This window comes from Pan paniscus, chromosome 12, assembly GCF_029289425.2.
Source record: "Pan paniscus chromosome 12, NHGRI_mPanPan1-v2.0_pri, whole genome shotgun sequence".
NCBI classification, from domain to species: domain Eukaryota; kingdom Metazoa; phylum Chordata; class Mammalia; order Primates; family Hominidae; genus Pan; species Pan paniscus.
The window spans coordinates 9189823-9217143 of record NC_073261.2 but is presented as its reverse complement, the minus strand read 5'-3'; positions in this window follow the sequence as shown (position 1 = coordinate 9217143).

Genomic DNA, 27321 nt, shown 5'->3' with positions numbered 1-27321 from the left:
AGCAGTGGAGATATTTCCATGTTTATACACATAGCGGTGTACATATTTCCATGTTTATAGAGACAGCGGTGTAGGTATTTCCATGTTTATACAGGTAGCGGTGCAGATATTTCCATGTTTATACAGATGACTATGCAGATATTTCCATATTTATACAGAGGGCTCTGTAGATATTTCTATGTTTATACAGATGGCAGTGTAGATATTTCCATGTTCCTACACATGACTGTGTAGGTATTTCAATGTTTATACAGATGCCTTTGTAGATATTTCCATGTTTATAGAGATAGCGGTGCAGATTTTTCCATGTTTATATAGATATCGGTGTATATAATTCCATGTTTATACAGATCGTGGTGTAGATATTTCCATATTTATACAGATACCGGTGCAGATATTTCCATGTTTATTCAGACCGCAGTGTAGATATTTCCATGTCTATAGAGATAGCAGTGTAGATATTTCCATGTTTGAACAGATGGCGGTGTTGGTGTTTCCATCTATACACAGATTGCCGTGTAGGTATTTCCATGTGTATACAGATGCCATTGTAGATATTTCCATGTTTATACAGATGGTTGTGTAGATATTTCCATGTTTACACAGATGACTGTATAGGTATTTCCATGTTTATACAGATGGCGGTGTTGATATTTCCAAGTTTATACAGATAACTGTGTAGAAGTTTCCATGTTTATACAGATAGTGGTGAAAATATTTCCATGTTTATACAGATCACGGTGTAGACATTTCCATGTTTATAGAGATAGCGGTGTAGATATTTCCATGTTTATACAGATAGCGGTGTAGATATTTCCATGTTTATACAGACCGCGGTGTAGATATTTCCATGTTTATACAGATAGCGGTGCAGATATTTCCATGTTTGTACAGATGGCGGTGTTGATATTTTCATGTATACACAGATGACCGTGTAGATATTTCCATGTTTATACAGATGGCGGCACAGATATTTCCATGTATATATTTATGGCGGTGTAGATATTTCCATGTTTATACAGATAGCGGTGTAGTTATTTCCATGTTTATATAGATAGCGGTGTAGATATTTCCATGTATGTACACATGGCTGTGTAGATATTTCCATGTTTATACAGATGGCGGTGTAGATATCTCCATGTTTATACAGATAACTTTGTGAGTATTTTCATGTTTATACAGATGGCAGTGTAGATATTTCGATGTTTGTAGAGCTAGCAGTGGAGTTATTTCCATGTTTATACAGACAGCGGTGTAGATATTTCAATGTTTATACTGATCTTGGTGTAGATATTTCCATGTTTATAGGGATGGCAGTGTAAATATTTCCATGTTTATACAGATAGGGGTGTGGATACTTCCATGTTTGTAGAGATGGCGGTGTAGATATTTCCATGTTTATAGAGATCGCGTTGTAGGTATTTCCTTCTTTATACAAATAGCGGTGTAGTTATTTCCATGTTTATACAGATAGCTTTGTAGATATTTCCATGTATATACAGATGGCTGTGTAGATATTTCCATGTTTATACAGATGGCTGTGTAGATATTTCCATGTTTATACAGATGACATTGTAGGTATTTCCACGTTTATACAGATGGCGGTGTACATATTTCCATGTTTATGGAGATAGCTGTGTAGATATTTCCATATTTATACAGACCGCGGTGTAGATATTTCCATGTTTATACATATCGTGTTGTAGATATTTCCATGTTTATACAGATAGCGGTGTAGATATTTCCATGTTTTTAGAGATATCGGTGTAGATATTCACATGTTTACACAGATTGCAGTGGAGATATTTCCATCTTTCTACAGATGGCATTGTAGATATTTCCATGTTTATACAGATGGCGGTGTAGATATTTCCATGTTTATATAGATGGTGGTGTAGTAATTACCATGTTTATAAAGATATCGGTGTAGATATTTCCATGTTTATACAGATCGTGGTGAAGATATTTCCATGTTTATACAGATCGGGATGTAGATATTTCCATGTTTATACAGATCGCGGTGTAGATATTTCCTTGTTTATACAGATAGCGGTGTAGATATTTCCATGTTTATACAGATAGCGGTGTAGATATTTCCATGTTTATAGAGATAGCGGGCTTTTTATTTCCATGTTTATAGACATAGCGGTGTAGATATTTCCATGTTTATATAGATGGCGTTGTAGATATTTAAATGTTTATACCGATAGCGTTGTTGGTATTTCCATGTTTATACAGATAGCGATGTAGATATTTCCATGTTTATACAGACGGTGGTGTAGATATTTCCATGTTTACACAGATGACTGTATAGCTATTTCCATTTTTATACAGATGGCTGTGTAGATATTTCCATGTCTATACAGATGAATTTGTAGGTATTTCCATGTTTATACAGATGTCTTTGTAGATATTTCCATGTTTATTCGGATAGCGGTGTGGATATTTCCTTGTTTATACAGACCGCAGTGTAGATATTTCCGTGTTTATAGAGATAGCAGTGTAGATATTTCCATGTTTTTACAGATGGCGGTGTTGATGTTTCCATCTGTACACAGATTGCCGTGTAAGTATTTCCATGTGTATACAGATGGCATTTTAGATATTTCCATGTTTATACAGATGGTGGTATAGATATTTCCATGTTTACACAGATGACTGTATAGGTATTTCCTTGTTTATACAGATGGCGGTTTAGATATATCCATATTTATACCGACAACGGTGTAGAAATTTCCATGTTTATACAGATAGCGGTGTAAATATTTCCATGTTTATACAGATCACGGTGTAGATATTTCCATGTTTATAGAGATAGTGATGTAGATATTTCCATGTTTATGCAGATAGCGGTGTAGATATTTCCATGTTTATACAGACCACGGTGTAGATATTTCCATGTTTATACAGATAGCGTTGCAGATATTTCCATGTTTGTACAGATGGCGGTGCTGATACTTCCATGTATACACAGATGACGGTGTAGATATTTCCATGTTTATACAGATGGCGGCGAAGATATTTCTATGGATATTTAGATGGTGGTGTAGATAATTCCATGGATATACAGAGAGCGCTGTACTTATTTCCATGTTTATATACAGAGCGGTGTAGATATTTCCATGTATGTAGACATGGCTTTGAAGATATTTCCATGTTTATACAGATGGCGGTGTAGATATTTCCGTGTTTATACCGATAACTTTGTAAGTATTTCCATGTTTATACAGATGGCAGTGTAGACATTTCGATGTTTATAGAGATAGCAGTGGAGATATTTCCATGTTTATACAGATAGCGGTGTAGTTATTTCCATGTTTATATAGGTAGCGGTGTAGATATTTCCATGTATGTACACATGGCTGTGTAGATATATCCATGTTTATACAGATGGCGGTGTAGATATTTCCATGTTTATACAGATAACTTTGTAAGTATTTCCATGTTTATACAGATGGCGATGTAGATATTTTGATGTTTATAGAGATAGCAGTGGAGATATTTCCATGTTTATACAGATAGCGGTGTAGTTATTTCCATGTTTATATAGATAGCGGTGTAGATATTTCCATGTATGTACACATGGCTGTGTAGATATTTCCATGTTTATACAGATGGCGGTGCAGATATTTCCATGTTTCTACAGATAACTTTGTAAGTATTTCCATGTTTATACAGATAGCGGTGTAGATATTTCCTTGTTCATAGAGATAGCGGTGTTGATTTTTCCATGTTTATAGAGATAGCTGTGTGGATATTTCCATGTTTATACAGATAGGGGTGTAGATATTTCCATGTTTATAGAGATGGCGGTGTAGTTATTTCCATGTTTATACAGATAGGGGTGTAGATATTTCCATGTTTATAGAGATGGTGGTGTAGACATTTCCATGTTTATACAGATCATGGTGTAGATATTTCCATGTTTATACAGATCGCGGTGTTGATATTACCATGTTTATAGGGATAGCGGTGCAAATATTTCCACATTTATACAGATAGCGGTGAAATAATTAGCATGTTTCTACAGATAGCTGTGTAGATAATTCCATGTATAAAAAGATGTCTGTGTATATATTTCCATGTTTAAACAGATGGCGGTGTAGATATTTCCTTGTTTATACAAATAGCGGTGTAGTTATTTCCATGTTTATACAGATAGCGGTGTGGGTATTTCCATGTATATACAGATGGCTGTGTAGATATTTCCATGTTTATACAGATGGCTGTGTAGATATTTCCATGTTTATACAGATGACTTTGTAGGTATTTCCGTGTTTATACAGATGGCGGTGTAGGTATTTCCATGTTTATAGAGATAGCTGTGTAGATATTTCCATGTTTATACACATAGCGGTGTACATATTTCCATGTTTATAGAGACAGCGGCGTAGGTGTTTCCATGTTTATAGAGATAGCGGTGCAGATATTTCCATGTTTACACAAATGCCTATGCAGATATTTCCATATTTATACAGAGGGCTGTGTAGATATTTCTATGTTTATACAGATGGCAGTGTAGATATTTAAATGTTCCTACACATGACTGTGTAGGTATTTCCATGTTTATACAGATGTCTTTGTAGATATTTCCATGTTTATAGAGATAGCGATGCAGATATTTCCATGTTTATACAGATAGCGCTATAGATATTTCCATGTTTACACAGATGGTGGTGTAGATATTTCCGTGTTTATACAAATGGCGGAGTAGATACTTCCATCTTTATGGAGATGGCAGTGTAGATATTTTCATGTTTATAGAGATGGCGGTGTAGATATTTCCATATTTATAGAGATAGCGGTGTAGATAATTCCATCTTTATACAGATGGCAGTGTGGATAATTCCATGTTTATACAGATGGCCGTGTAGATATTTCCATGTGTATACAGACGGTATTGTAGGTATTTCCATGTTCATACAGATGGTGGTGTAGATATTTCCATGTTTATTCAGATGACTGTGTAGATATTTCCATGTTTTTACAGATGGCAGTGTTGATTTTTCAATGTTTATAGAGATGGCGCTGTAGATATTTCCATGGTTATACAGATAACGGTGGAGATATTTCCATGTTTATACAGAGAGCAGTGGAGATATTTCCATGTTTATACACATAGAGGTGTACATATTTCCATGTTTATACAGACAGCGGTGTAGGTATTTCCATGTTTATACAGATACCGGTGTAGATATTTCCATGTTTATACAGACCGCATTGTAGATATTACCATGTTTTTGGAGATAGCAGTGTAGATATTTCCATGTTTGTACAGATGGCGGTGTTGATGTTTCCAAATATACACAGATTGCCGTGAAGGTATTTCCATGTGTATACAGATGGCATTGTAGATATTTCCATGTTTATACAGATGGTGGTGTAGATATTTTCATGTTTACACAGATGACTGTATAGGTATTTCCATGTTTATTCAGATGGCGGTGTAGATATTTCCATGTTTATAGAGATAGCGGAGAAGATATTTCCATATTTATAGAGATAACCGTGTAGAAATTTCCATGTTTATACAGATAGCGGTGTAAATATTTCCATGTTTATACAGATCACGGTGTAGATATTTCCATGTTTATAGGGATAGCGGAGTGGATATTTCCATGTTTATACAGATAGTGGTGTAGATATTTCAATGTTTATACAGACCGTGGTGTAGATATTTCCATGTTTATACAGATAGGGGTGCAGATATTTCTTTGTTTGTACAGATGGCGGTGTAGATATTTCCATGTATATGCACATGGCTGTATAGATATTTCCATGTTTATACAGATAGCGGTGTAGATATTTCCATGTTTATACAGATTGCGGTGTAGATATTTCCATGTTTATATAGATGCCTATGCAGATATCTCCATATTTATACAGAGGGCTGTGTAGATATTTCTATGTGTATACAGATGGTAGTGTAGATATTTTCATGTTCCTACACATGACTGTGTACGTATTTCCATGTTTATACAGATGGCGGTGTAGATATTTCCATGTTTATAGAGATAGCTGTGCAGATATTTCCATGTTTATACAGATCACGGTGTAGATTTTCCATGTTTATAAACATCGCGGTCTCGATATTTCCATGTTTATACAGATAGCGGTGTAGATATTTCCGTGTTTTTCCAGATATCGGTGTACATATTTCCATGTTTGTACAGATGGCGGTGCTGATATTTCCATCTGTACACAGATGGCCGTGTAGGTATTTCCATGTTTATGGAGATGGTGGTGTAGATATTTCCATGTTTATTCAGATGACTGTGTAGTTATTTACATGTTTTTACAGATGGCAGTGTGGATATTTCAATGTTCATAGAGATGGCGCTGTAGATATTTCCATGTTTATGCAGATAACGGTGGAGATATTTCCATGTTTATACACAAAGCGGTGTACATATTTCCATGTTTATAGAGACAGCGGTGCAGGTATTTCCATGTTTATACAGATAGCGGTTCAGATATTTCCATTTTTACACAGATGCCTATGCAGATATTTCCATATTTATACAGAGGGCTGTGTAGATATTTCTATGTTTGTACAGATGGAAGTGTAGATATTTAAATGTTCCTACACATGACTGTGTAGGTATTTCCATGTTTATACAGATGTCTTTGTAGATATTTCCATGTTTGTACAGATGCCGGTGTTGATGTTTCCATCTATACACAGATTGCCGTGTTGGTATTTCCATGTGTATACAGAAGGCATTTTAGATATTTCCATGTTCATACAGATGGTGGTATAGTTATTTACATGTTTACACAGATGACTGTATAGGTATTTCCTTGTTTATACAGATGGCGGTGTAGATATTTCCATATTTATACAGACAACGGTGTAGAAATTTCCATGTTTATACAGATAGCGGTGTAAATATTTCCATGTTTATACAGATGGCTTTGTAGATATTTCCATGTTTATAGAGATAGCGGTGCAGATATTTCCATGTTTATACAGATAGCGGTGTATATATTTCCATGTTTATACAGATCGTGGTGTAGATATTTCCATGTTTATACAGATAGCGCCGTAGTTATTTCCATGTATATACAAATGGCTGTGTAGATATTTCCATGTATATACAGATGACCGTGTAGATATTTCCATGTTTATACAGATGGCGGCACAGATATTTCTATGGATATGTAGATGGTGGTGTAGATATTTCCATGTATATACAGATAGCGCTGAACTTATTTCCATGTTTATATAGAGATCGGTGTAGATATTTCCATGAATGTACACATGGCTGTGTAGATATTTCCATGTTTATACTGATGGCGGTGTAGATATTTCCATGTTTATACAGATAACTTTGTAAGTATTTCCATGTTTATACAGATGGAGGTGTAGATATTTCGATGTTTATAGAGATAGCATTGGAGATATTTCCATGTTTATACAGATAGCGTTGTAGTTATTTCCATGTTTATATAGATAGCGGTGTAGATATTTCCATGTATATACACATAGCTGTGTAGATATTTCCATATTTATGCAGATGGCGGTGTAGATTTTTCCATGTTTACACAGATAACTTTGTAAGTATTTCCATGTTTATACAGATGGCGGTGTAGATATTTCGATGTTTATAGAAATAGCAGTGGAGATATTTCCATGTTTATACAGATAGCGGTGTAGATATTTCCATGTTTATACTGATCGCGGTATAGATATTTCCATGTTTATAGAGATGGCGGTGTAGATATTTCCATGTTCATAGAGATAGCGGTGTTGATTTTTCCAAGTTTATAGAGATAGCTGTGTGGATATTTCCATGTTTATACAGATAGGGCTGTAGATATTTCCATGTTTATAGAGATGGCGGTGTAGATATTTCCATGATTATACAGATCATATCCATGTTTATACAGATCGCGGTGTAGATAGTTCCATGTTTATAGAGATCATGGTGTAGATATTTCGATGTTTATACAAATCGCGGTGTTGATATTACCATGTTTATAGGGATAGCGGTGCAAATATTTCCACATTTATACAGATGGCTGTGTAGATATTAGCATGTTTATACAGATAGCGGTGTAGATATTTCCATGTATAAACAGATGTCTGTGTATATATTTCCATGTTTTAACAGATGACGGTGTAGATATTTCCTTGTTTATACAAATAGCGGTGTAGGTATTTCCATTTTTAAACAGATAGCAGTGTAGAAATTTCCATGTATATAAAGATGGCTGTGTAGATATTTCCATGTTTATACATATGGCTGTGTAGATATTTCCATGTTTATACAGATGACTTGGTAGGTATTGCCATGTTTATACAGATGGTGGTGTAGGTATTTCCATGTGTATAGAGATAGCTGTGTAGATATTTCCATGTTTATACAGAAAGCGGTGTAGATATTTCCATGTTTATACAGATCGCGGTGTAGATATTTCCATGTTTATAGAGACAGCAGTGGAAATATTTCCATGTTTATACACATAGCGGTGTACATTTTGACATGTTTATAGAGACAGCGGTGTAGGTATTTCCATGTTTATACAGATAGCGGTGCAGATATTTCCATGTTTATACAGATGCCTATGAAGATATTTCCATATTTATGCAGAGGGCTGTGTAGATATTTCCATGTTCCTATACATGACTGTGTAGGTATTTCCATGTTTATACAGATGGCTCTGTAGATATTTCCATGTGTATAAAGATGGCAGTGTATATATTTCCATGTTTATACATATTGCGGTGTAGATATTTCCATGTTTACAGATATAGCGGTAATGATATTTCCATCTTTACACAGATAGCGGTGTAGATATTTCCAAGTTTACACAGATACCTGTGTCGATATTTCCTTGTTTACAGAGATATCATTGTAGATATTTCCATGTTTATACAGATAGCGGTGTAGTTATTTACTAGCTGATACAGATAGCGGTGCAGATATTTTCAGGGTTATACAGATAGTGGTGTAGATATTTCCACGTTTTACAGATAGCTGTGTAGATATTTCCCTGTTTACACAGATAGCGTTGTAAACATTTCCATGTTTACACAGATAGCGTTGTAGATATTTCTATGCTTACACAGATTGCGGTGTAGATATTTCCATGTTTACACAGATAGCGTTGTAGATATTTCATTGTTTATAGAGATAGCGGTGTAGGTATTTCCATGTTTTTAAAGATACCGGTGTAGGTATTTCCGTGTTTATAAAGATAGCGGTGGAGATATTTCCATGTTTATACAGATAGCGGTGTAAAAATTTCCAAGTTTATACAGATAGCAGTGTAGATATTTCCATGTTTTTACAGATAGCGGTGTAGATATTTCCATGTTTATAGAGACTGCGGTGTAGCTATTTCCATCTTTGCACAGATTGCTGTGTAGATATTTCCATGTTTATACAGAATGCGGTGTAGTTATTTCCATGTTGATATAGATAGCGGTGTAGATATTTCCATGTTTATACAGGTAGCGGTGTAGAAATTCCCATGTTTATACAGATCGGTTTGTAGATATTTCCATCTTTCTGCAGATGTCAGTGTAGATATTTCCAAGTTTATTCAGATGTCTGTGAATATATTTCCATGTTTATGCAGATGGCGGTGTAGATATCTCCATGTTTATAGAGATGGCGGTGTAGTTATTTCTATGTTTATAGAGATAGCGGTGTAAATATTTCCATGTTGATAGAGATGGTTGTGTAAGTATTTTGATGTTTATAGAGATAGCGGTGTAGATACTTCCATGTATATACAGATAGCGGTGTTGCTACTTCCTTGATTATACAGATAGCGGTGTAGATATTTACATGTTTATACTGATGGCGGTGTAGATATTTCCATCTTTATACAGATGGGAGTGGAGATATTTCCATGTTTATACACATAGCGGTGTAGATATTTCCATGTCTATAGAGATAGCAGTGTAGGTATTTCCATATTTATACAGATTGCGGTATAGATATTTCCATCTTTAAACAGATGGCGGTGTAGGTATTACCATGTTCATACAGATAGAAGTGAAGTTATTTCCATGTTTATACAGATAGTGGTGTAGATATTTCCAAGTTTACTCAGATGGCGGTGTAGATACATCCATGTTTCTGAAGATGGCGGTGTAGATATTTCCATGTATATAGAGATTGCAGTGAAGATATTTCCATGTTTATAGAGAAATTGGTGTAGGTATTTCCATGTCTGTAGAGATAGCGGTGTAGATATTTCCATATTTGTACAGATAGCGGTGTAGATATTTCCATGTTTATACAGATTGCGGTGTAGTTATTTCCATGTTTCTACAGATGGCAGGGTAGATATTTCCTTGTTTATACAGATATCGGTGTAGATATTTCCATGTTTACACAGATTGCGGTGTAGACATTTCCATCTTTCTACAGATGGCATTGTAGTTATTTCCATGTCTATACAGATCGCGGTGAAGATATTTCCATGTTTATACAGATCGCGGTGTAGATATTTCCATGTTTATACAGATCGCGGTTTAGATATTTCCATGTTTATACAGATAGCGGTGTAGATATTTCCATGTTTATATAGATAGAGGTGTCGATATTTGCATGTTTATAGAGATAGCGGTGTAGGTATTTCCATGTTTATAGACATAGCGGTGAAGATATTTCCATGTTTATATAGATGCCGTTGTAGATATTTCCATGTTTATACCGATAGCGGTGTTGGTATTTCCACGTTTATGCAGATATCGATGTAGATATATCCATGTTTATAGAGCTCGCGGTGCAGATATTTATATCTTTATACAGATGGTATTTTAGATATTTCCTTATTCACACAGATGGCGGTGTAGATGTTTCCATGTTTACACAGATGGCGGAGTAGTTAGTTCCATGTTTATGGAGATGGCAGTGTGGATATTTTCATGTTTATAGAGATGTCGGTGTAGATATTTCCATGTTTATAGAGATAGCAGGGTAGATATATACATGTTTATACAGATGGCTGTGTAGATATTTCCATGTGTACACAGATGGCATTGTAGATATTTCCATGTTTATACAGATGACTGTATAGGTATTTCCATGTTTTTACATATGGCAGTGCAGATATTTCCATGTTTATAGAGATAGCGGTGTAGATATTTCCATGTTTGTACAGATGGCGGTGTTGATATTTCCATCTATACACAGATGGCCGTGTAGATACTTCCATGTTTATACAGATGGCAGCGTAGATATTTCCATGGACATGCAGATGGCCGTGTAGATATTTCCATGTTTATACAGATAGCGGTGTAGATATTTCCATGTTTACACAGATGGTGGTGTAGATATTTCCGTGTTTATACACATGGCGGAGTAGATACTCCCATCTTTATGGAGATGGCAGTGTAGATATTTTCATGTTTATAGAGATGGCGGTGTAGATATTTCCATATTTATAGAGATAGCGGTGTAGATATTTCCATCTTTCTACAGATGGCAGTGTAGATATTTCCATGTTTATACAGATGGCGGTGTAGATATTTCCATATTTATACAGATGTCTGTGTAGATATTTCCATGTGTATACAGATGGTATTGTAGGTATTTCCATGTTTATACAGATGGTGGTGTAGGTATTTCCATGTTTATTCAGATGACTGTGTAGATATTTCCATATTTTTACAGATGGCAGTGTAGATATTTCAATGTTTATAGAGAAGGCGCTGTAGATATTTCCATGTTTATACAGATCGCGGTGTAGATGTTTCCATGTTTACACAGATTGCGGTGTAGATATTTCCATGTTTATACAGATGGCGGTGTAGATATTTCCATGTTTATACAGATAACTTTGTAAGTATTTCCATTTTTACACAGATGGCGGTGTAGATATTTCGATGTTTATAGAGATAGCAGTGGAGATATTTCCATGTTTATACAGACAGCGGTGTAGATATTTCAATGTTTATACTGATCATGGTGTAGATATTTCCATGTTTATAGGGATGGCGGTTTAGATATTTCCATGTTTATACAGATAGGGGTGTGGATATTTCCATGTTTATAGAGATGGCGGTGTAGATATTTCCATGTTTATACAGATCGCGGTGTAGGTATTTCCTTGTTTATACAAATAGCGGTGTAGTTATTTCCATGTTTATACAGATTGCGTTGTAGATATTTCCATGTATATACAGATGGCTGTGTAGATATTTCCATGTTTATACAGATGGCTGTGTAGATATTTCCATGTTAATACAGATGACTTTGTAGGTATTTCCACGTTTATACAGATGACGGTGTAGATATTTCCATGTTTATGGAGATAGCTGTGTAAATATTTCCATGTTTATACAGACCGCTGTGCAGATATTTCCATGTTTATACATATCGCGTTGTAGATATTTCCATGTTTATACAGATAGCGGTGTAGATATTTCCATGTTTTTAGAGATATCGGTGTAGATATTCCCATGTTTACACAGATTGCGGTGGAGATATTTCCATCTTTCTTCAGATGGCATTGTAGATATTTCCATGTTTATACAGATGGCGGTGTAGATATTTCCATGTTTATATAGATGGTGGTGTAGTTATTACCATGTTTATAAAGATATCGGTGTAGATATTTCCATGTTTATACAGATCGTGGTGAAGATATTTCCATGTTTATACAGATCGCGGTGTAGATATTTCCATGTTTATACAGACGGTGGTGTAGATATTTCCATGTTTACAGAGATGACTGGATAGCTATTTCCATATTTATACAGATGGCGGTGTAGATATTTCATGTTTATAGAGATAGCCGTGTAGATATCTCCATATTTATACAGATAACGGTGTAGAAATTTCCATGTTTATACAGATAGCGGTGTAAATATTTCCATGTTTATACAGATCAACGTGGAGATATTTCCATGTTTATAGAGATAGCGGTGTAGATAATTCCATGTTTATAGAGATAGTGGTATAGATATTTCCATGTTTATTCAGACCGCGGTGTAGATATTTCCATGGTTATACAGATAGCGGTGCAGATATTTCCATGTTTGTACAGATGGCGGTGTTGATATTTCCATCTATACACAGATGACCGTGTTGATATTTCCATGTTTATACAGAAGGCGGTGCAGATATTTCCATGGATATGTAGATGGCGGTGTAGATATTTCCATGTTTATTCAGATAGCGGTGTAGTTATTTCCATGTTTATATAGATTGCGGTGTAGATATTTCCATGTATATACACATGGCTGTGTAGATATTTCCATGTTTATAGAGATAGCGGTGTAGGTATTTCCATGTTTATAGACATAGCGGTTTACATATTTCCATGTTTATATTGATGGCGTTGTAGACATTTCCATGTTTATACCGATAGCGGTGTTGGTATTTCCGCGTTTATATAGATAGCGATGTTGATATTTCCATGTTTATACAGCTCGCGGTGCAGATATTTATATCTTTATAAAGATGGCATTGTAGATATTTCCTTGTTCACACAGATGGTGGTGTAGATATTTCCATGTTTATTGAGATGGCGGTGTAGATATTTCCATGTTTATACAGATCACGGTGTAGATATTTGCTTGATTATAAAAATAGCGGTGTAGTTATTTCCATGTTTATACAGATAGCGGTGTAGATATTTCCATGTATATGCAGATGGCTGTGTAGATATTTCCATGTTTATACAGATGGCTGTGTAGATATTTCCATGTTTATACAGATGACATTGTAGGTATTTCCACGTTTATACAGATGGCGGTGTACATATTTCCATGTTTATGGAGATAGCTGTGTAGATATTTCCATATTTATACAGACCGCGGTGTAGATATTTCCATGTTTATACATATCGTGTTGTAGATATTTCCATGTTTATACAGATAGCGGTGTAGATATTTCCATGTTTTTAGAGATATCGGTGTAGATATTCACATGTTTACACAGATTGCAGTGGAGATATTTCCATCTTTCTACAGATGGCATTGTAGATATTTCCATGTTTATACAGATGGCGGTGTAGATATTTCCATGTTTATATAGATGGTGGTGTAGTAATTACCATGTTTATAAAGATATCGGTGTAGATATTTCCATGTTTATACAGATCGTGGTGAAGATATTTCCATGTTTATACAGATCGGGATGTAGATATTTCCATGTTTATACAGATCGCGGTGTAGATATTTCCTTGTTTATACAGATAGCGGTGTAGATATTTCCATGTTTATACAGATAGCGGTGTAGATATTTCCATGTTTATAGAGATAGCGGGCTTTTTATTTCCATGTTTATAGACATAGCGGTGTAGATATTTCCATGTTTATATAGATGGCGTTGTAGATATTTAAATGTTTATACCGATAGCGTTGTTGGTATTTCCATGTTTATACAGATAGCGATGTAGATATTTCCATGTTTATACAGACGGTGGTGTAGATATTTCCATGTTTACACAGATGACTGTATAGCTATTTCCATTTTTATACAGATGGCTGTGTAGATATTTCCATGTCTATACAGATGAATTTGTAGGTATTTCCATGTTTATACAGATGTCTTTGTAGATATTTCCATGTTTATTCGGATAGCGGTGTGGATATTTCCTTGTTTATACAGACCGCAGTGTAGATATTTCCGTGTTTATAGAGATAGCAGTGTAGATATTTCCATGTTTTTACAGATGGCGGTGTTGATGTTTCCATCTGTACACAGATTGCCGTGTAAGTATTTCCATGTGTATACAGATGGCATTTTAGATATTTCCATGTTTATACAGATGGTGGTATAGATATTTCCATGTTTACACAGATGACTGTATAGGTATTTCCTTGTTTATACAGATGGCGGTTTAGATATATCCATATTTATACCGACAACGGTGTAGAAATTTCCATGTTTATACAGATAGCGGTGTAAATATTTCCATGTTTATACAGATCACGGTGTAGATATTTCCATGTTTATAGAGATAGTGATGTAGATATTTCCATGTTTATGCAGATAGCGGTGTAGATATTTCCATGTTTATACAGACCACGGTGTAGATATTTCCATGTTTATACAGATAGCGTTGCAGATATTTCCATGTTTGTACAGATGGCGGTGCTGATACTTCCATGTATACACAGATGACGGTGTAGATATTTCCATGTTTATACAGATGGCGGCGAAGATATTTCTATGGATATTTAGATGGTGGTGTAGATAATTCCATGGATATACAGAGAGCGCTGTACTTATTTCCATGTTTATATACAGAGCGGTGTAGATATTTCCATGTATGTAGACATGGCTTTGAAGATATTTCCATGTTTATACAGATGGCGGTGTAGATATTTCCGTGTTTATACCGATAACTTTGTAAGTATTTCCATGTTTATACAGATGGCAGTGTAGACATTTCGATGTTTATAGAGATAGCAGTGGAGATATTTCCATGTTTATACAGATAGCGGTGTAGTTATTTCCATGTTTATATAGGTAGCGGTGTAGATATTTCCATGTATGTACACATGGCTGTGTAGATATATCCATGTTTATACAGATGGCGGTGTAGATATTTCCATGTTTATACAGATAACTTTGTAAGTATTTCCATGTTTATACAGATGGCGATGTAGATATTTTGATGTTTATAGAGATAGCAGTGGAGATATTTCCATGTTTATACAGATAGCGGTGTAGTTATTTCCATGTTTATATAGATAGCGGTGTAGATATTTCCATGTATGTACACATGGCTGTGTAGATATTTCCATGTTTATACAGATGGCGGTGCAGATATTTCCATGTTTCTACAGATAACTTTGTAAGTATTTCCATGTTTATACAGATAGCGGTGTAGATATTTCCTTGTTCATAGAGATAGCGGTGTTGATTTTTCCATGTTTATAGAGATAGCTGTGTGGATATTTCCATGTTTATACAGATAGGGGTGTAGATATTTCCATGTTTATAGAGATGGCGGTGTAGTTATTTCCATGTTTATACAGATAGGGGTGTAGATATTTCCATGTTTATAGAGATGGTGGTGTAGACATTTCCATGTTTATACAGATCATGGTGTAGATATTTCCATGTTTATACAGATCGCGGTGTTGATATTACCATGTTTATAGGGATAGCGGTGCAAATATTTCCACATTTATACAGATAGCGGTGAAATAATTAGCATGTTTCTACAGATAGCTGTGTAGATAATTCCATGTATAAAAAGATGTCTGTGTATATATTTCCATGTTTAAACAGATGGCGGTGTAGATATTTCCTTGTTTATACAAATAGCGGTGTAGTTATTTCCATGTTTATACAGATAGCGGTGTGGGTATTTCCATGTATATACAGATGGCTGTGTAGATATTTCCATGTTTATACAGATGGCTGTGTAGATATTTCCATGTTTATACAGATGACTTTGTAGGTATTTCCGTGTTTATACAGATGGCGGTGTAGGTATTTCCATGTTTATAGAGATAGCTGTGTAGATATTTCCATGTTTATACACATAGCGGTGTACATATTTCCATGTTTATAGAGACAGCGGCGTAGGTGTTTCCATGTTTATAGAGATAGCGGTGCAGATATTTCCATGTTTACACAAATGCCTATGCAGATATTTCCATATTTATACAGAGGGCTGTGTAGATATTTCTATGTTTATACAGATGGCAGTGTAGATATTTAAATGTTCCTACACATGACTGTGTAGGTATTTCCATGTTTATACAGATGTCTTTGTAGATATTTCCATGTTTATAGAGATAGCGATGCAGATATTTCCATGTTTATACAGATAGCGCTATAGATATTTCCATGTTTACACAGATGGTGGTGTAGATATTTCCGTGTTTATACAAATGGCGGAGTAGATACTTCCATCTTTATGGAGATGGCAGTGTAGATATTTTCATGTTTATAGAGATGGCGGTGTAGATATTTCCATATTTATAGAGATAGCGGTGTAGATAATTCCATCTTTATACAGATGGCAGTGTGGATAATTCCATGTTTATACAGATGGCCGTGTAGATATTTCCATGTGTATACAGACGGTATTGTAGGTATTTCCATGTTCATACAGATGGTGGTGTAGATATTTCCATGTTTATTCAGATGACTGTGTAGATATTTCCATGTTTTTACAGATGGCAGTGTTGATTTTTCAATGTTTATAGAGATGGCGCTGTAGATATTTCCATGGTTATACAGATAACGGTGGAGATATTTCCATGTTTATACAGAGAGCAGTGGAGATATTTCCATGTTTATACACATAGAGGTGTACATATTTCCATGTTTATACAGACAGCGGTGTAGGTATTTCCATGTTTATACAGATACCGGTGTAGATATTTCCATGTTTATACAGACCGCATTGTAGATATTACCATGTTTTTGGAGATAGCAGTGTAGATATTTCCATGTTTGTACAGATGGCGGTGTTGATGTTTCCAAATATACACAGATTGCCGTGAAGGTATTTCCATGTGTATACAGATGGCATTGTAGATATTTCCATGTTTATACAGATGGTGGTGTAGATATTTTCATGTTTACACAGATGACTGTATAGGTATTTCCATGTTTATTCAGATGGCGGTGTAGATATTTCCATGTTTATAGAGATAGCGGAGAAGATATTTCCATATTTATAGAGATAACCGTGTAGAAATTTCCATGTTTATACAGATAGCGGTGTAAATATTTCCATGTTTATACAGATCACGGTGTAGATATTTCCATGTTTATAGGGATAGCGGAGTGGATATTTCCATGTTTATACAGATAGTGGTGTAGATATTTCAATGTTTATACAGACCGTGGTGTAGATATTTCCATGTTTATACAGATAGGGGTGCAGATATTTCTTTGTTTGTACAGATGGCGGTGTAGATATTTCCATGTATATGCACATGGCTGTATAGATATTTCCATGTTTATACAGATAGCGGTGTAGATATTTCCATGTTTATACAGATTGCGGTGTAGATATTTCCATGTTTATATAGATGCCTATGCAGATATCTCCATATTTATACAGAGGGCTGTGTAGATATTTCTATGTGTATACAGATGGTAGTGTAGATATTTTCATGTTCCTACACATGACTGTGTACGTATTTCCATGTTTATACAGATGGCGGTGTAGATATTTCCATGTTTATAGAGATAGCTGTGCAGATATTTCCATGTTTATACAGATCACGGTGTAGATTTTCCATGTTTATAAACATCGCGGTCTCGATATTTCCATGTTTATACAGATAGCGGTGTAGATATTTCCGTGTTTTTCCAGATATCGGTGTACATATTTCCATGTTTGTACAGATGGCGGTGCTGATATTTCCATCTGTACACAGATGGCCGTGTAGGTATTTCCATGTTTATGGAGATGGTGGTGTAGATATTTCCATGTTTATTCAGATGACTGTGTAGTTATTTACATGTTTTTACAGATGGCAGTGTGGATATTTCAATGTTCATAGAGATGGCGCTGTAGATATTTCCATGTTTATGCAGATAACGGTGGAGATATTTCCATGTTTATACACAAAGCGGTGTACATATTTCCATGTTTATAGAGACAGCGGTGCAGGTATTTCCATGTTTATACAGATAGCGGTTCAGATATTTCCATTTTTACACAGATGCCTATGCAGATATTTCCATATTTATACAGAGGGCTGTGTAGATATTTCTATGTTTGTACAGATGGAAGTGTAGATATTTAAATGTTCCTACACATGACTGTGTAGGTATTTCCATGTTTATACAGATGTCTTTGTAGATATTTCCATGTTTGTACAGATGCCGGTGTTGATGTTTCCATCTATACACAGATTGCCGTGTTGGTATTTCCATGTGTATACAGAAGGCATTTTAGATATTTCCATGTTCATACAGATGGTGGTATAGTTATTTACATGTTTACACAGATGACTGTATAGGTATTTCCTTGTTTATACAGATGGCGGTGTAGATATTTCCATATTTATACAGACAACGGTGTAGAAATTTCCATGTTTATACAGATAGCGGTGTAAATATTTCCATGTTTATACAGATGGCTTTGTAGATATTTCCATGTTTATAGAGATAGCGGTGCAGATATTTCCATGTTTATACAGATAGCGGTGTATATATTTCCATGTTTATACAGATCGTGGTGTAGATATTTCCATGTTTATACAGATAGCGCCGTAGTTATTTCCATGTATATACAAATGGCTGTGTAGATATTTCCATGTATATACAGATGACCGTGTAGATATTTCCATGTTTATACAGATGGCGGCACAGATATTTCTATGGATATGTAGATGGTGGTGTAGATATTTCCATGTATATACAGATAGCGCTGAACTTATTTCCATGTTTATATAGAGATCGGTGTAGATATTTCCATGAATGTACACATGGCTGTGTAGATATTTCCATGTTTATACTGATGGCGGTGTAGATATTTCCATGTTTATACAGATAACTTTGTAAGTATTTCCATGTTTATACAGATGGAGGTGTAGATATTTCGATGTTTATAGAGATAGCATTGGAGATATTTCCATGTTTATACAGATAGCGTTGTAGTTATTTCCATGTTTATATAGATAGCGGTGTAGATATTTCCATGTATATACACATAGCTGTGTAGATATTTCCATATTTATGCAGATGGCGGTGTAGATTTTTCCATGTTTACACAGATAACTTTGTAAGTATTTCCATGTTTATACAGATGGCGGTGTAGATATTTCGATGTTTATAGAAATAGCAGTGGAGATATTTCCATGTTTATACAGATAGCGGTGTAGATATTTCCATGTTTATACTGATCGCGGTATAGATATTTCCATGTTTATAGAGATGGCGGTGTAGATATTTCCATGTTCATAGAGATAGCGGTGTTGATTTTTCCAAGTTTATAGAGATAGCTGTGTGGATATTTCCATGTTTATACAGATAGGGCTGTAGATATTTCCATGTTTATAGAGATGGCGGTGTAGATATTTCCATGATTATACAGATCATATCCATGTTTATACAGATCGCGGTGTAGATAGTTCCATGTTTATAGAGATCATGGTGTAGATATTTCGATGTTTATACAAATCGCGGTGTTGATATTACCATGTTTATAGGGATAGCGGTGCAAATATTTCCACATTTATACAGATGGCTGTGTAGATATTAGCATGTTTATACAGATAGCGGTGTAGATATTTCCATGTATAAACAGATGTCTGTGTATATATTTCCATGTTTTAACAGATGACGGTGTAGATATTTCCTTGTTTATACAAATAGCGGTGTAGGTATTTCCATTTTTAAACAGATAGCAGTGTAGAAATTTCCATGTATATAAAGATGGCTGTGTAGATATTTCCATGTTTATACATATGGCTGTGTAGATATTTCCATGTTTATACAGATGACTTGGTAGGTATTGCCATGTTTATACAGATGGTGGTGTAGGTATTTCCATGTGTATAGAGATAGCTGTGTAGATATTTCCATGTTTATACAGAAAGCGGTGTAGATATTTCCATGTTTATACAGATCGCGGTGTAGATATTTCCATGTTTATAGAGACAGCAGTGGAAATATTTCCATGTTTATACACATAGCGGTGTACATTTTGACATGTTTATAGAGACAGCGGTGTAGGTATTTCCATGTTTATACAGATAGCGGTGCAGATATTTCCATGTTTATACAGATGCCTATGAAGATATTTCCATATTTATGCAGAGGGCTGTGTAGATATTTCCATGTTCCTATACATGACTGTGTAGGTATTTCCATGTTTATACAGATGGCTCTGTAGATATTTCCATGTGTATAAAGATGGCAGTGTATATATTTCCATGTTTATACATATTGCGGTGTAGATATTTCCATGTTTACAGATATAGCGGTAATGATATTTCCATCTTTACACAGATAGCGGTGTAGATATTTCCAAGTTTACACAGATACCTGTGTCGATATTTCCTTGTTTACAGAGATATCATTGTAGATATTTCCATGTTTATACAGATAGCGGTGTAGTTATTTACTAGCTGATACAGATAGCGGTGCAGATATTTTCAGGGTTATACAGATAGTGGTGTAGATATTTCCACGTTTTACAGATAGCTGTGTAGATATTTCCCTGTTTACACAGATAGCGTTGTAAACATTTCCATGTTTACACAGATAGCGTTGTAGATATTTCTATGCTTACACAGATTGCGGTGTAGATATTTCCATGTTTACACAGATAGCGTTGTAGATATTTCATTGTTTATAGAGATAGCGGTGTAGGTATTTCCATGTTTTTAAAGATACCGGTGTAGGTATTTCCGTGTTTATAAAGATAGCGGTGGAGATATTTCCATGTTTATACAGATAGCGGTGTAAAAATTTCCAAGTTTATACAGATAGCAGTGTAGATATTTCCATGTTTTTACAGATAGCGGTGTAGATATTTCCATGTTTATAGAGACTGCGGTGTAGCTATTTCCATCTTTGCACAGATTGCTGTGTAGATATTTCCATGTTTATACAGAATGCGGTGTAGTTATTTCCATGTTGATATAGATAGCGGTGTAGATATTTCCATGTTTATACAGGTAGCGGTGTAGAAATTCCCATGTTTATACAGATCGGTTTGTAGATATTTCCATCTTTCTGCAGATGTCAGTGTAGATATTTCCAAGTTTATTCAGATGTCTGTGAATATATTTCCATGTTTATGCAGATGGCGGTGTAGATATCTCCATGTTTATAGAGATGGCGGTGTAGTTATTTCTATGTTTATAGAGATAGCGGTGTAAATATTTCCATGTTGATAGAGATGGTTGTGTAAGTATTTTGATGTTTATAGAGATAGCGGTGTAGATACTTCCATGTATATACAGATAGCGGTGTTGCTACTTCCTTGATTATACAGATAGCGGTGTAGATATTTACATGTTTATACTGATGGCGGTGTAGATATTTCCATCTTTATACAGATGGGAGTGGAGATATTTCCATGTTTATACACATAGCGGTGTAGATATTTCCATGTCTATAGAGATAGCAGTGTAGGTATTTCCATATTTATACAGATTGCGGTATAGATATTTCCATCTTTAAACAGATGGCGGTGTAGGTATTACCATGTTCATACAGATAGAAGTGAAGTTATTTCCATGTTTATACAGATAGTGGTGTAGATATTTCCAAGTTTACTCAGATGGCGGTGTAGATACATCCATGTTTCTGAAGATGGCGGTGTAGATATTTCCATGTATATAGAGATTGCAGTGAAGATATTTCCATGTTTATAGAGAAATTGGTGTAGGTATTTCCATGTCTGTAGAGATAGCGGTGTAGATATTTCCATATTTGTACAGATAGCGGTGTAGATATTTCCATGTTTATACAGATTGCGGTGTAGTTATTTCCATGTTTCTACAGATGGCAGGGTAGATATTTCCTTGTTTATACAGATATCGGTGTAGATATTTCCATGTTTACACAGATTGCGGTGTAGACATTTCCATCTTTCTACAGATGGCATTGTAGTTATTTCCATGTCTATACAGATCGCGGTGAAGATATTTCCATGTTTATACAGATCGCGGTGTAGATATTTCCATGTTTATACAGATCGCGGTTTAGATATTTCCATGTTTATACAGATAGCGGTGTAGATATTTCCATGTTTATATAGATAGAGGTGTCGATATTTGCATGTTTATAGAGATAGCGGTGTAGGTATTTCCATGTTTATAGACATAGCGGTGAAGATATTTCCATGTTTATATAGATGCCGTTGTAGATATTTCCATGTTTATACCGATAGCGGTGTTGGTATTTCCACGTTTATGCAGATATCGATGTAGATATATCCATGTTTATAGAGCTCGCGGTGCAGATATTTATATCTTTATACAGATGGTATTTTAGATATTTCCTTATTCACACAGATGGCGGTGTAGATGTTTCCATGTTTACACAGATGGCGGAGTAGTTAGTTCCATGTTTATGGAGATGGCAGTGTGGATATTTTCATGTTTATAGAGATGTCGGTGTAGATATTTCCATGTTTATAGAGATAGCAGGGTAGATATATACATGTTTATACAGATGGCTGTGTAGATATTTCCATGTGTACACAGATGGCATTGTAGATATTTCCATGTTTATACAGATGACTGTATAGGTATTTCCATGTTTTTACATATGGCAGTGCAGATATTTCCATGTTTATAGAGATAGCGGTGTAGATATTTCCATGTTTGTACAGATGGCGGTGTTGATATTTCCATCTATACACAGATGGCCGTGTAGATACTTCCATGTTTATACAGATGGCAGCGTAGATATTTCCATGGACATGCAGATGGCCGTGTAGATATTTCCATGTTTATACAGATAGCGGTGTAGATATTTCCATGTTTACACAGATGGTGGTGTAGATATTTCCGTGTTTATACACATGGCGGAGTAGATACTCCCATCTTTATGGAGATGGCAGTGTAGATATTTTCATGTTTATAGAGATGGCGGTGTAGATATTTCCATATTTATAGAGATAGCGGTGTAGATATTTCCATCTTTCTACAGATGGCAGTGTAGATATTTCCATGTTTATACAGATGGCGGTGTAGATATTTCCATATTTATACAGATGTCTGTGTAGATATTTCCATGTGTATACAGATGGTATTGTAGGTATTTCCATGTTTATACAGATGGTGGTGTAGGTATTTCCATGTTTATTCAGATGACTGTGTAGATATTTCCATATTTTTACAGATGGCAGTGTAGATATTTCAATGTTTATAGAGAAGGCGCTGTAGATATTTCCATGTTTATACAGATCGCGGTGTAGATGTTTCCATGTTTACACAGATTGCGGTGTAGATATTTCCATGTTTATACAGATGGCGGTGTAGATATTTCCATGTTTATACAGATAACTTTGTAAGTATTTCCATTTTTACACAGATGGCGGTGTAGATATTTCGATGTTTATAGAGATAGCAGTGGAGATATTTCCATGTTTATACAGACAGCGGTGTAGATATTTCAATGTTTATACTGATCATGGTGTAGATATTTCCATGTTTATAGGGATGGCGGTTTAGATATTTCCATGTTTATACAGATAGGGGTGTGGATATTTCCATGTTTATAGAGATGGCGGTGTAGATATTTCCATGTTTATACAGATCGCGGTGTAGGTATTTCCTTGTTTATACAAATAGCGGTGTAGTTATTTCCATGTTTATACAGATTGCGTTGTAGATATTTCCATGTATATACAGATGGCTGTGTAGATATTTCCATGTTTATACAGATGGCTGTGTAGATATTTCCATGTTAATACAGATGACTTTGTAGGTATTTCCACGTTTATACAGATGACGGTGTAGATATTTCCATGTTTATGGAGATAGCTGTGTAAATATTTCCATGTTTATACAGACCGCTGTGCAGATATTTCCATGTTTATACATATCGCGTTGTAGATATTTCCATGTTTATACAGATAGCGGTGTAGATATTTCCATGTTTTTAGAGATATCGGTGTAGATATTCCCATGTTTACACAGATTGCGGTGGAGATATTTCCATCTTTCTTCAGATGGCATTGTAGATATTTCCATGTTTATACAGATGGCGGTGTAGATATTTCCATGTTTATATAGATGGTGGTGTAGTTATTACCATGTTTATAAAGATATCGGTGTAGATATTTCCATGTTTATACAGATCGTGGTGAAGATATTTCCATGTTTATACAGATCGCGGTGTAGATATTTCCATGTTTATACAGACGGTGGTGTAGATATTTCCATGTTTACAGAGATGACTGGATAGCTATTTCCATATTTATACAGATGGCGGTGTAGATATTTCATGTTTATAGAGATAGCCGTGTAGATATCTCCATATTTATACAGATAACGGTGTAGAAATTTCCATGTTTATACAGATAGCGGTGTAAATATTTCCATGTTTATACAGATCAACGTGGAGATATTTCCATGTTTATAGAGATAGCGGTGTAGATAATTCCATGTTTATAGAGATAGTGGTATAGATATTTCCATGTTTATTCAGACCGCGGTGTAGATATTTCCATGGTTATACAGATAGCGGTGCAGATATTTCCATGTTTGTACAGATGGCGGTGTTGATATTTCCATCTATACACAGATGACCGTGTTGATATTTCCATGTTTATACAGAAGGCGGTGCAGATATTTCCATGGATATGTAGATGGCGGTGTAGATATTTCCATGTTTATTCAGATAGCGGTGTAGTTATTTCCATGTTTATATAGATTGCGGTGTAGATATTTCCATGTATATACACATGGCTGTGTAGATATTTCCATGTTTATAGAGATAGCGGTGTAGGTATTTCCATGTTTATAGACATAGCGGTTTACATATTTCCATGTTTATATTGATGGCGTTGTAGACATTTCCATGTTTATACCGATAGCGGTGTTGGTATTTCCGCGTTTATATAGATAGCGATGTTGATATTTCCATGTTTATACAGCTCGCGGTGCAGATATTTATATCTTTATAAAGATGGCATTGTAGATATTTCCTTGTTCACACAGATGGTGGTGTAGATATTTCCATGTTTATTGAGATGGCGGTGTAGATATTTCCATGTTTATACAGATCACGGTGTAGATATTTGCTTGATTATAAAAATAGCGGTGTAGTTATTTCCATGTTTATACAGATAGCGGTGTAGATATTTCCATGTATATGCAGATGGCTGTGTAGATATTTCCATGTTTATACAGATGGCTGTGTACATATTTACATGTTTATACAGATGACTTTGTAGTTATTTCCATGTTTATACAGATGGCGGTGTAGAAATTTCCATGTTTATAGAGATAGCTGTGTAGATATTTCCATGTTTATACAGATAGCTGTGTAGATATTTCCATGTTTATACAGATCGCGTTGTAGATATTTCCATGTTTATGCAGATCACGGTGTAGATATTTCCATGTTTATATAGATAGCGGTGTAGATATTTCCATGTTTTTACAGATATCGGTGTAGATATTTCCATGTTTACACAGATTGCCGTGTAGATATTTCCATTTTTCTACAGATGGCATTGAAGATATTTCCATGTTTATATAGATGGCGATGTAGATATTTCCGTGTTTATATAGATGGTGGTGTAAATATTACCATGTTTATACAGATAGCGGTTTAGACATTTCCATGTATATGCAGATCGTGGTGAAGATATTTCCATGTTAATACAGATTGCGGTGTAGATATTTCCATGTTTGTACAGATTGCGGTGTAGATATTTCTATGTTTATACAGATAGCGATGTAGATATTTCCATGTTTATACAGATAGCGGTGTAGTTATTTCCATGTTTATAGAGATAGCGGTGTAGTTATTTCCATGTTTATAGACATAGCGGTGTAGATATTTCTATGTATATACCGATAGCGGTGTTGGTGTTTCTACGTTTATACAGAGAGCGATGTAGATATTTCCATGTTTATGCAGCTCGCGGTGCAGATATTTATATCTTTATAAAGATGGCATTGCAGATATTTCCTTGTTTACACAGATGGTGATGTAGATGTTTCCATGTTTATACAGATGGCGGAGTAGTTAGTTCCATGTTTATGGAGATGGCAGTTTAGATATTTTCATGTTTATAGAGATGGCGGTGTATATATTTCCATGTTCATAGAGGTGGCAGAGTAGATATTTCTTTGTTTATAGAGATAGCGGTGTAGATACTTCCATACTTATACTGCTCGCGGCGTAGATATTTCCATCTTTATACATATGGCAGTGTAGTTATTTCCATGTTCATGCAGATAGCGGTGTAGATATCTCCATGTTTATACAGATAGCAGTGTAGGTATTTCCATGTTTATAGAGATAGCGGTGTAGATATTTCAATGTTTACACAGATGAGTGTGTAGATATTTCCATGTTTTTAGAGATGGCAGTGTAGATATTTCCATGTTTATACTGGTAACGGTGTGGCTATTTCCATGTTTATAGAGATAGCGGTGTAGATATTTCCATGTGTATAGAGATGGCTGTGTAGATATTTCCATGTTTATACAGATGGTACTGTAGATATTTCCAGGTTTATAAAGATAGTGGTATAGATATTTCCATCTTTATACAAATGACTCTGTAGGTATTTCCATGTATATACAGATGGAGGTGTATATATTTCCATGTTTATAGACATAGCAGTGTAGATATTTCCATGTTTGTACAGATGGCGTTGTTGATGTTTCCATCTATACAAAGATTGCCGTGTAGGTATTTCCATCTGTTTACAGATGGCCTTGTAGACATTTCCATG